Source organism: Austrofundulus limnaeus, unplaced genomic scaffold, assembly GCF_001266775.1.
Source record: "Austrofundulus limnaeus strain Quisiro unplaced genomic scaffold, Austrofundulus_limnaeus-1.0 Scaffold0, whole genome shotgun sequence".
NCBI classification, from domain to species: Eukaryota; Metazoa; Chordata; class Actinopteri; order Cyprinodontiformes; family Rivulidae; genus Austrofundulus; species Austrofundulus limnaeus.
Window position 1 is genome coordinate 8,755,041 of NW_013952402.1, and position 11,924 is coordinate 8,766,964.

Sequence of the window (11,924 nt, forward strand, 5' to 3'; positions counted from 1 at the left end):
ACAGAATCATGACCGATGGTGGCTTTGCTTTCTCCAATTATGAATACAGTGCAGTCAAATTTATTTTTCATCACATTGCATTGTTATTACAATATGCAACTCCATTGTTGCCATTATAATACTAAGTTGACTCACAGAATCACAGTGGTTTACTGGATTACCATAGATTGCACCATAGATTGCACGGCCATTTCATTCAGCTAAATTCAGTGGCTTGTGTGGCCCTACAAGGATGCTTTCACAACACTTAAGACTTCTTGTTCACCCAGTGGGATTCGGGCCAGGCCATAAATCAGTCTGCAATGACCCTTCTAACCCTGGCCACATTAACACATGCACTGGTCATTTAGAAGCGTTCTTCGATAGACTCCTATACCTTTTGCTTCACCAAGGGCCCAGGAGGGAGAGGCGAGGTGAGAAAATATTTTCGCTCCACATCCAAGGAGCTTTGGCTCAGACATCAATAAAAGATGTTTTAAGCCATGCCAGAATGCTGATTGCCTGTCGGCGTGTGGCGCGGCCGTAAAAAAACTTGACTTGTCATTAGTGCATTTCACTTGATTGTGTTCAGTGTGTTTTCAGGTTGCATCTGTTGGCTGATCATCAAAATGACCATTATGTACTCTAATTCCCTGACCTTGTTTTTATTTCCCCAAAGAGTCATAATGTAGAGCAGCAGACATCTGCGGAAAGCAGACCTGAAATACGACTTTTATTTGTCTGTCGCCTCTCGTACAGAATGTGTGTATTTATGTGYATGTGTGTGTGTATGTGTTTGCTCGGCAGTGTGTTTGTGTGGCGACGTGCATGCACATGCATCACCTATTGAGAGACAATTTATGTCAGCGCAAGAGATAGAATATATTTCCCAGGCAATGCATTCACTTCATAAAACACACACATCACTTCCAGAGTTAGTCCCGTCTCTTTCTTGGACACTTTAATTCTTTTACATACTGTTCCTCCAACAGCAAAGCCAAAAGTTAAGAAGCAATAAACACAAGAAATTGAGTACTCACACATTCATAAAGTAGTTCCTTATGTTTAATATTATGAAAGCAATTAAGCACAATTTCTCTCCTAAAAAGATAAGCTTGATTTTCATCGTCCACAGTAGTAGAGGTGCTRTAGCATCCATTACATTTGAGTTGGTTAAAATTTTCCATGAGTGCCGTGCAAATTGGTCCTTGGTGAAAAGGAGAGCAATTAAGACAAGGCCCCTCTCTCTCTCTCCTTTACTTCTTAAATATCTACAGAAGTTTGTGCTGGTGTTTTGGCACGCACAGAGACAAAAGGAGGTTGTTTAATTGTTTTTTAATGGGATATCAAGTCGTCGCTGCCATTAGATGTTGGCAATGGAGGGCAAAGGGGGATAGAGAGAAAGAATGAACTGCAATTAGGTTTGATTAAAGCTATCCTTCTCAATAATCAGCTGTTCTGACAGGACAGGGGGACCCTGGTGGCCGCCGAGATGGAGGAAGGTGTTGAGTGATATTAAGGCCAATGAAGGGGATATTAACATGGCTAATTAAAGCTCTTCCAAAGCCGGTAGAGGAGGCTCTCAGTGGACTGCACTGGATGAAATAATCGGCCAAGGCAGCTATCAGTTGGAGGAGAGAGAGAGAGACAGAGACAGAGAGAGAGAGAAAGGAACACGGGATGGGGTGGGGTGTAGTTCATATGAGAGAAGGGGGGCGTAAAAGGAGAGATAGTTGGAGGCGTAAAGGAAAACTATGAAGTGTGAAGAAAGACAAAGAGGAAGACATCGACAGGCATATAGAGGAAGACTTCCAGGGTAGCTCCAGAAGCTCTTTTTGACATCAAGCCTCTCAGTCTGTATGCCCGAAGTCTGCCAGTATAACTAAGATCTGACATGGGCTTTTATCTCCGACAGCTAGTCATACAGGTCCACAAATCAACATTAAAACAATCCTGCTCATGCCTTGGTCTAAGGCAATTAATACGGTTCTCCTGTAGTACCTCCATGCTCGCCCACTGCCGAAGCTACTAATCATGCCATAATGATTTCTCTCCCTCTGGTCAAAGGGGAAATAGATTGTCTCTTTAGTAATGCAGCAGGCTCTGCGCCTTCCACTCCCTGGCTTCACAGACCCGGTAATTGAGGAGAAAAAGGCCGACTTTGGCACTTTGACTGATTTGAGGGCTGCTAGACCCTCTTATCTTTACTCTGATCATTTTAGGCTGACACTCAAAGGAAGACCCATCGCCCTAATTCGAGCTCACCCTCTCCCATCATCAAACAGAGGGGGGATAGGAAAAAAAAGAAAGCGAGAGGAGAAAAAAAGAAAAACAAACACGAGGAAGGCCTTCTCCCATTTAAATGGCCAACTTAATTGCCAGGTTGATGTCACTCATGCAAAAAAAGTCTACCCTTTTGATTTGAGTGAAGAGGGCAAATAAGGATAATGTTGTATTATTAAGAAGGTTCTGTCGATCATTGAAGCTTACAGTCTTGTCAATTGAATTCATTTTTTAATCCATTTGTTTTCCAACTTTTCATTTTTAATGACTTGTAAAAAAAGGTTACATTTAGACTGTCTAAAAAAATTTTCACTCAACGATTTTTTTAATTACTTATTGGGGAGCTTTTTTCCCCTCTCTCATCGATAGTACACCTTGTTCTTATTGTTCAAAAGAGCTTCCCCATATTTACTTAGGCCGTTACACAATACACTGACAGATGGCCACAGTATCTGTAAGAGGCAGGTATTGACAACTCTAAGCTCCTGATTGGTGCTCCAGCACTAATGACTAGCATGCAGTGTCCACAGCCGGCAGCCATGACAGTGAGGTCATCCGTTGCAGGGCGGTGAGTATCGATCACCACCCAGCTCCAGCCCATCAGGCCCCAGCTGCCTCCCAGACTCAATGGGCCCCTGTTACAAGAGCCCTGTAAGAAACGGCTCCCAACACCAGACTACAATCTGCTGACACCAGATCTCTACGCTGAGATAGTAGTACACGGGTCAATAGCGTATCGGATTTCCAAAACGCCAGGGTCTTAATGTCAAGCCTCCTGCCTTCCCTACCTACTGCTCCAGTTATTAGGCACTTCACTGAACTGCATTCAGATCCCTGTTGTGACAAGGCGGAGCAGGTAAAACGAGAAATAGAGACACTTATAGATCTTAATCTTCCCGAACACTTATTTATGCAGCTGAGTGGACTCAGATATATGTGCCTGTTATGTCCCTGGGAGGCCAAACTGAGCAGCCGGGCCAGTTCTGTCATACTCTGGTTTGCCACTGCCCTCCCCTCGTCAARCAGGGCTGTTTTTCTCGCCTTAGCTGAAGTAAACCACAGCACATTAACAATATTTGCTCTACCCCTGTACAAGCGCCAAGGGACCAGACCCACAGATCCTATCACTTCTTTATCAGGGAACAAGTGCCTCACTATCCAACCTTATTGGGTTTGGAAGATTAACCCCTTCCACTCACGGGCGCTACCCGCCTCCTTTGAGAGCAGGGAGGCAGATGTCACTGTGATTATTATTGTTCGACATCAAATATCCCAACAACACGTCTCCGAGAAATTTATTGGATACTTCCAAGGCCTTTCCTATTTTTTTTTCTTTATTTTTTTCAGCTGCTATTGTCAGTTCATTTTGTYGTTCCATATTTCATATTTTTGTTGGTGGTATGTGTGTTTTGAGGGTGTCACAAATAATTTATATGCTTCCCTCTGCGACGTAAGATGTAGCTCTGTCCCTCCATTCATCCCTCTTTACCCTCTCCTCCACCATCCCCCCTTTCTCTCTAATGGGCAGAGTGGCATTGACATTATTTCACTTGAGGATCCCTCACTCTGTCAATCCCTCTTCATTTACTCCATGGCTACAGGACTCATTATGGTATCTCTTCCTCCTTCACTCCCCCTCACGCTCTCACTCATTCTCTTCACCTCCTGTCTTTCTTGCTCTCCAGCTATCTCTCTCCCTCTCTACACTGTTAGTTTCTTACTTAAGAGAATCGCTCGTCTTCACAAATGGTTTCACGTCAAGCCCACTCCCAGCTTGCCCCCACTGATTCCCTTCAGGCTTTGGCACAGGTTTACTGTAACAGATTAGACGAAGACTCGGAGCTCCTGCTAACTATCCATCACTTGCTAACAGTGGACTAAGGCTGTGTGCTTTATGCAGCTTTTTAGCTTCAGCCCGCCACATACTGCATGTTTAGCCCCGAGCTTTCTCCCTGTCTCTCCCATCCCCTTCGCATCGAGATACCGCTGAGGCTGTGTACTGTTGCACGCTGTTCTTTGTTTTACTCTGAATACAGCTTTACTCTTTCAGGACTTTGAACACAATATAATAAGACACAAAACATAAATAATTCTGCATTACTTTATCTTGCACTGTCCTGTTGTAAAAACAAASCAGACATTAATTGGTACTATAGAGCAAATATMATTTGCACCCAAAGTGGGGTTCTTAAATATTACTAATTCATCATCTAAAACTTAAAGAAAAACATGACGAATATTGCTGGTAATGATTATGACAGTAAGTAAAACAGCCCTCAGGAGCATTTTGTTTTGGACACTACAAAGTATYGTCTCGTTATGTTTGAATAGCTTTGATTACTGGTCAGCACTGGAGCTTGAGGCCTTGAGGAAATACCAGTCAGCACCTCTCTGCACTAGTGAGATGGAAGATAAGCATATGTCGGAGTATCTGGCCGGGGTGAATAGTAGTATTTAGGGTGTTGGACGTAGTGTTCTGGAAGGCCCCCGAGTCGGTTTACAATGAGAGCCATATAGCTCAAGCGCTCTGCAGTGGCACCTTGGAGTGATCAGACCCAGGCGAGACGCCCAGGAGCACAGCTGTAACGGCAAAGGTTAGCGGGGAGGCTGTGACCGCTTACTGTACAGACAGACTTGCTGGACTCAGCATGCCAGTGGGGTGCTGATTTACATCCCCATGTGTGTGTGTTTATGTATGTGTGTGCTACATTTAGGTCAGCGAGCCAATGATTTTGCAGTCTGTCYATGCACGCTCATATTTAAGTGAGTGTATTTCTACATCGTATTATTACTGATGTATAATACATACATCTAAACCGGCTGTCAGAGCTGGTCAGTCATCATGAAACATGAAGCAGCCRCTATGACATTGCGATCACATTAACCCATTCTCAAAAGGCTTAAAAACACACACACCCCCTACGCACTGTCATGTAGGTAGGGGGGATAGAGACAGAAAGACAGAGAGTGGGTCGGTGCTTAAAGCTAACAGGTAACCTTTCTGTGCACCTAGGACAAAGGCAGAGGGAAAAAGAAAATGTCAAATTAAGAGAGGCCAGGCAGAGAGACGTGGCTGCCATATTTGTGTGAAAGCCCAGTGCTGTTGGCAGCAGAGATGGCTGCTTTCTGATTCATCTGGGGCCGTATGGCAAAGCTTTGTCAGTCTGTGCGAGGTATAAATAATTCAGGGTGAGAGATGGCAATTACAGGGCCCTGCACAACCAAAATGAATATTTTATAAGGACTAAAACTGCCCTGGAATGAATCACACACATGGAGTCACACACACACACATGCACACACACAAGTGTAAGTGCACGTGCACACATGCAACCAAACACACACACACACACACACACACACACACACAAAGGTAGCTCCATGAACCCTTAGCATTGCTGTAATATTGTTTACAATGTGAGCATGAAGTTAGCTAAACCCTTGCATTTCTCAGTTAAAATTTTTTAAACCATTTTTTGAACGCGTTTGTTTCTTGCATTAAACGTAGGTGCGAGTTGTCGATTATTTATTTAAACAAAAAAAAAGTCGCACAAACAATTTATTTGAGCTCGAACCCATATTACAATTATTCTGGGGGGGAAAAAAAATCCAAGTAAAAATAATAAGTGCAAATATGTAAAGATCACCATAAAAAKAAGTCTCCAGAGAGTCAGAGCCTCTACTCTTGACCCTGTAAATATGGTCTTTGTGTGTGAGCAAAGAAGGAATGGGGGGTGGGAGGGGGTGAAATGCTAATGGGAAAAGATTAAACCCAAAAGCCGCCTGGAGCATTTACCTCTAAAAGGTTTTGTCTGTCAGGTTTCCTGCAAAACTCTGTCTTTATAATTCTGAGACAAAAAATAACATTGTTCTCAAATCCTGAGGAGCGCAGTGGTTTGGTTGAATGGCCATTGTGTGGGGCTAGCTAATGATACCTTAGCTTTTGTGAGAGGGAGGCCAGGTAGGTCTGTGACATCAGCGCCACACAAGTGCTTCTCTGTCCGGATGTTTAGGGAAGGATTTCGTCCATGGTGGGAAAAGGGTCCAGAGAATAAACAGGTCCTGCTTTTGTACTAGTATTCTAAACCTCATTCTGAGGTACGGGTGTCTTGCAAAAAAGAAAAAAAAAAGCAGTTTAATTTTTTTTTTTCAAATAAGAACCATCACTTTTATGTTACTATAAGAATATGACACAAGTGTCAGTTTGGGGAAGAACTACTTCAGCAGAGAATGATGTAATTCTAGGAATGTCTTTTTTTTCTCCCTTTCGCTCTTCCCCCTTTCTTTTTATATCAGTGGGAGTGTGGGCGTTTTGTCAGTCCAAAGGGAAGATGGCAACCCTCTGAGGGAGGAGAGACCCCATGCATGAAGACACGGAACGCATGTGTTGGAAAAAGTGACAGCGAGGCAAATGCTAAGAGAAAGCTGCTTCCTCCCAAAACCGCACACTGTTAGCGATACAGCCTAGCTGTTGTGAAGGCAGCTGACAAACCCGTAGCATGGCATGTCTCACCCCGTTTGTGAATTTTCAAAGAGTGTGATTTGCAAATAACATGAGTCTCTGGGCATAGACCGGGCATGTAAGTAGAGTGAATAAAGCTCCCCTGCTCTGCCGAGGGAAACCATTACTTGTCAGCTCACTTCTTTGTCAGGAACCTGACAGATAAATAGACGGTGTTTTGCTGCTCACTCCTCCTGCCTTATGTATACAGAGAGGCGTGTGTCTGCTTCCACATACAGGTTGACTAGCTTTAGGGGAGGAATTTGTTGAAAGACACCCTGCCGCTTCTCGGGGCGATGACTGAAAATATTGTGGGCCACTTCAGACAGCCTCAAACAACAAACAATGGGGGATGATGTGTAACCAGATAAAACACAGATCGGATAGCTGGGTCTAAGCACCACTACAGGGCTTATTTTTCATGCAAATTACTACTAATGAGCTTCCTGAAATCTGACTAATTATATCAAAGTGATTTCTTTAATTAGTTTGTAATAAGTCCTTGCAAAAACATCATAGTAAACAGATTACGCTATATAAAAATATCAATTTGCCACACTTATATAAGATGCCGTGCARTTGGGGTTATTCTAGCGTTTTCAAATGCCAGCTCAAACATTTATTAAAGCATTAAAAATGTACTTTAAATGGCTGCATATTTGTCACGGTTTCTCCGTGATTTCTCGAACTTGGAGATATTAACATAATTGTAAGTGGAATGACTTCACCAAAAAATGAATAATTGAAAATGGCAATTTATAATTTAACAAATAAAAGTCTTGAGACATCTTAACCATCGAGCTCAAACAGAGCTGGCGTGTTTTAATCTGAACTCAGAGATTACACCTGTGAGCGACTGGAAATGCTGCCCGCCAAAGCCAAATACCCTTTTGGAAAGTATAACAGATGACTTTTGAATAGATAAGAAATTGAATTTATCTAGCACTTTGCACCTCATGTTAATCCAACAACACTCCTTAAAGCCCTAAAGAGTAAAAAATCTCTAATATAGTAGCAGTCACAGGAGAACTGAAAAGACTACCGATCTTTCTGATACCCTCAATCTGCACTGAGATGGATTAAACATTCAATTTGTTACTCGCCAGACCACCACCTAGGTTCACCACTTACCATACAAATGGAAAACACGCTAGTAATCTATTAGCCTGCCTGGCCTGACACTGTATTATGTTGTATTTGTATTATATTTACTTCAGGGAAATTACGATTCAAGTCATATTTATCTTCATGTGGAAATGTGTGTCTAAATGGAAATCACCTATAGTGCGAGGGTGGATGCAGAGCAATACTAATGTGATCCATGAACCGTGCGATTTAGTCACCCTCTATGGATGCACTATGGGCTGATTCTACATATCAAACATGCACTCCCCCTGTTAAAGCCCATACCCAGAGCCCCCGATGCTGTTTGATAATTATTACGCTTACATTACAGCACAAGACCTTGCCTGTAGAGCTGGAAGAGACAACCCCCCCTCCCCAGAAACACACACATACACACATCCTTTGTCATATACAGTAGTAAACAGCTTCCCAGTAAGCTGTTTGCACTTCACTGCCCGCTTTAGGAAATAAAAACAAAGAGCAAATTGGGGGTTTTGCGTCTCAGTGAATAAATAAGGTTGTTTTACTCACAGAATCCATTACCTTTTAAAACATGCGCCTAATGCGTTGAGCCTTTTCATTCTACAAACAAAGCTCAAATTAGGAATTAAACACTTTCATATTTAGATAACAGCATTAGCTTTCTGACATCAATGTAAAAAAGTTGGACGCCATCCACATCATTCCCACGCCTCCATTGTTACGTTAAATTGCAATATTAATCCCGGCTCAAAACCAAGGTACTGCAGCTTTTATGCAGTACACTTGAATTATGCTATTGAAGTAATTGATAGTGATTCAGTCATTGAGGGTACTAATCCCATGATTCAGTTCATCTCTCTCAGTGCCATTTACCTCCAGATGTTTAGAGTTTGGGGTAATCAATAAAGAGGGAATAAAGATTGGCATTCACAATACTCCCCTTGACAAGCTCCAGCCGAATGTTTGTCAAGCAAATTAAACACACTTAGACTTTTCACCTGCTCCTACAACGACACCACATATGGCCGTGAAGTTAAAAATAAGAAACTGTGCATACATTACCATGCATAATGCACAACTCCCTCCATTTAATATGCAAATTTTGTAAAATATTACTGAATACCTTCTGTTCAGAATGAATAAATTTGAATTGCAATTAGAATAATCTTGTATAATTAATGAAAACTGTCAATTTTGGTTCCGAAGTAATTTGATTAGCATGTTGATAGGACACTTATCAAGTTCAGTAAACTGTTAGATTAAGAAGATGAAAAAAAAAGATTCTAAGGATATTTTTTTTCTCAACGGCTCTGACATTTTCCCTTGGCATTGTAAACAAAGACGGTTGCTGGCAAACTTCCTGAATCGAGGGGCGAATAAGGGAGGGTGCATCAGAGAAAGAGAAATAGAGACGAGGACAGAGATAGAGAGCCTCTTGAGATAATCTGTGAATCTCAGTCCGCAGATGAAAAGAAGTCTATCGTCGAGGCTCCTGAGTGAGCTACTCATCTCTGCCCTCTGCTCTCCAGCTAAGCCCAAGTTTATGGGATTTATCTCGTCAATCATTTGTAGTTTTTTTTTTATCACATGATGAGCTGAAAAACAGCTTAAAGCTTTTCTAAAAATTTTCCAGGCTATAAATGTAGAGTTCTCAGCGAAAAACCCGCAGACAACTGATCCCAGACGACAATCCTTCTGAGAGTAGCTTTCCATTAACGATCAACAAATTGTTGTACGCCATTGTTGTATTGTATAAAACAGAACCATCTGTACTGTCTACAGATGAACAGAGCTAGTGACCTCCTTTTCCCCTCTCTTTCTCTGCTCATTAGCTATCCTGAACCTCTTTCTCTCCCTGCCTTTAGTTTTCAAACCCCCAAATGAGACCTAAATCGCTTGCAATACAGGTTAGCTGGAGGAAGGAGGAGGGTGGGGGGGGGCAAACATCTGTCGCACTAGGTACCCGCATGCAGCTCGGGGTATCTCCTGCGAGGAACTTTGGGGATGTTTAATTCATAAACGCTGTCATCCATGTAAACCTCCTGATTTCATAATGACTAACTCTTGGTGGTTTAATTAATTTAATAATGCCTTTCAGAAGCCATAAATGAAAGGGTCTCTGAAGTGGTGCATTAATTAGCCAGGGCCGATGCTACCCCTGTCAGACTGGTGGCTGTCAAAAGCGGGGCAAAGCGGAGGATGGGCACAGCTGACGTCCCGAGTTCAAAGGTCATGCCAATCACGCTTTTCACCACACCTAATGAGTCATAATTTGTGTCTGGTACACACGTGTGTTCGGGTCAACCTGTGGTCATGTCCGTAATTCCCTCCCCTTGCTCGGCTACATGGAAATAACTGGTGGGACGACAAGGTAGTTACATTCTCGGTAATAAGCGGTGGCACGGCCACATTATGTTCCAACTTGTATTTACACGGCAACCCCCTCTGAAACGGCAATCTGTCAGAGCTTTGCATTYACTTCTTATACAGCTGATGATGTTGCGACTCCATCTTTGGCTTTAATTATAACGTTATGGCCCACTCGCTCAAAAGGTTTTTAAAAAAGAATAAATCAAACTGCATTAAAAACATCTCAGTAAGTCAACGCATGAACACACAAAATCATCACAGAACCAACCAGATCATATTCCAAACGAACCCCTTGCATCTCATAAGGAGGTTGTTTTCCTTTTTCATATTTCATAAATATGAACCAGGGTGGTTTGTGTCTGTGCCTGTCCATTTATTACCATAAAAATCAGCTGACTGAAGTATCTCACTATCTGTGGAGGCAATTAACTGTTTTGAGAGAATGCGTAATACGGGACTTTGTAATGGTATCATTTGGAGTCAAGGCACAGATGCGCCGTGCAGAGCCATACTGTAATTAGAGAGAAACGCTGTACAGGTTTTCCACTAATTAGCAAATTATGCTGAAAATAGCATCAAGCTAATTAACAGTTATTATGGCATTTTTGAAAGTATGACTTTAATTAGCAAAGTCCTGACGCAGGCAATTTCAAACTCGTCTCTGAGAAGATGAGGAAGGAAAGCAGAAAAGAAGACAGAAAAAAAAACACAAGGCATGATCAAGAAGATACTCAGATTATTATGATGCTGTCAAAAACGAAAGGAAGATAAGAAAAAAAAGCAGGAGGGGAAAAGAGAGGCTGAGTGAGCGAGTGAGGGGGATGAGAAGGAGGAGGAGGAGGGTAAAGCTTTTGTGTGTTGTGTCTGAATCTCCATCCAAATGAGGGGACATGTGTGCTGTGCCACGTTGCCAAGAGGAGCCCTGAGCCGTGTGCCCAGTGTCAGGTGGCAGCAGCTCACCCCTCAGCTACCAGGCGAAGACGAGAGTGAGCTCAGCTGGTGCCCACAGCCACTCACTTATTCTACTCCGCTGCACATTAAAGCAGCCCTCGAGTGGAGCCAAGCTACGCCAGCCAGCCAACCTGACAACAACACTCCACCTCCTCCTCATTTCCAACAGTTCCTCTTAGCACTTCCTTGGACCTACCTTGAAGCTAATGATGGAACTATTTAAGCTGGGTGGTTCCTTGTTGTCCTAAAAAAAWTTTTAAAGGAACATCTTTTATGTCCTATTTGGAAATTCGATTCTGAATTATTTCCATTTGGGGAAATATTACCATCACAATTGTTGATATACTGAATAAGTGAGTATTTGAGGGGTGTTTTGTGGGGAATGTGTTGTTAAAAGTACCTGTGCAGGCTCTTTTGAAGGGGAGGAAGTGTCACCAGTGGAAGTGGGGGAAACGAGCAAGAGAGGAGTGGAAGAGATCGAGGAAGCGAAGAGAGAAGGAGAGGGTGGACTGAAGGGTCTTTGAAGGCCCAGTTTGTGAGGGAGAACAGAAGTGTGCCTAGCCCCAGGCAGCCTACGGCTCAGGCCCATTAGCTAGACTGACCTTGCCCGCGCCTTTGTCTTTGTGCTCTCCTCCCGCTGCTTCCCCTTCTCAAGCATTCCCTTTTTGTTGTCTCCGAGCAAGATTGGGAAGGGGGCCATATCTCTCAGCTTTCTAAACCTCCCACCCTCCCC

The 11,924-nt window shown here is 42.9% G+C and overlaps 1 protein-coding gene across 5 annotated transcripts in view; it reads right to left on the reverse strand.

Moving 5' to 3' along the window:
- Positions 1-11,924, reverse strand: part of LOC106513302 (EBF transcription factor 3) — a gene marked incomplete at its 5' end in the record, with an annotated part of 66,198 nt that overhangs the window by 30,179 nt on the left and 24,095 nt on the right.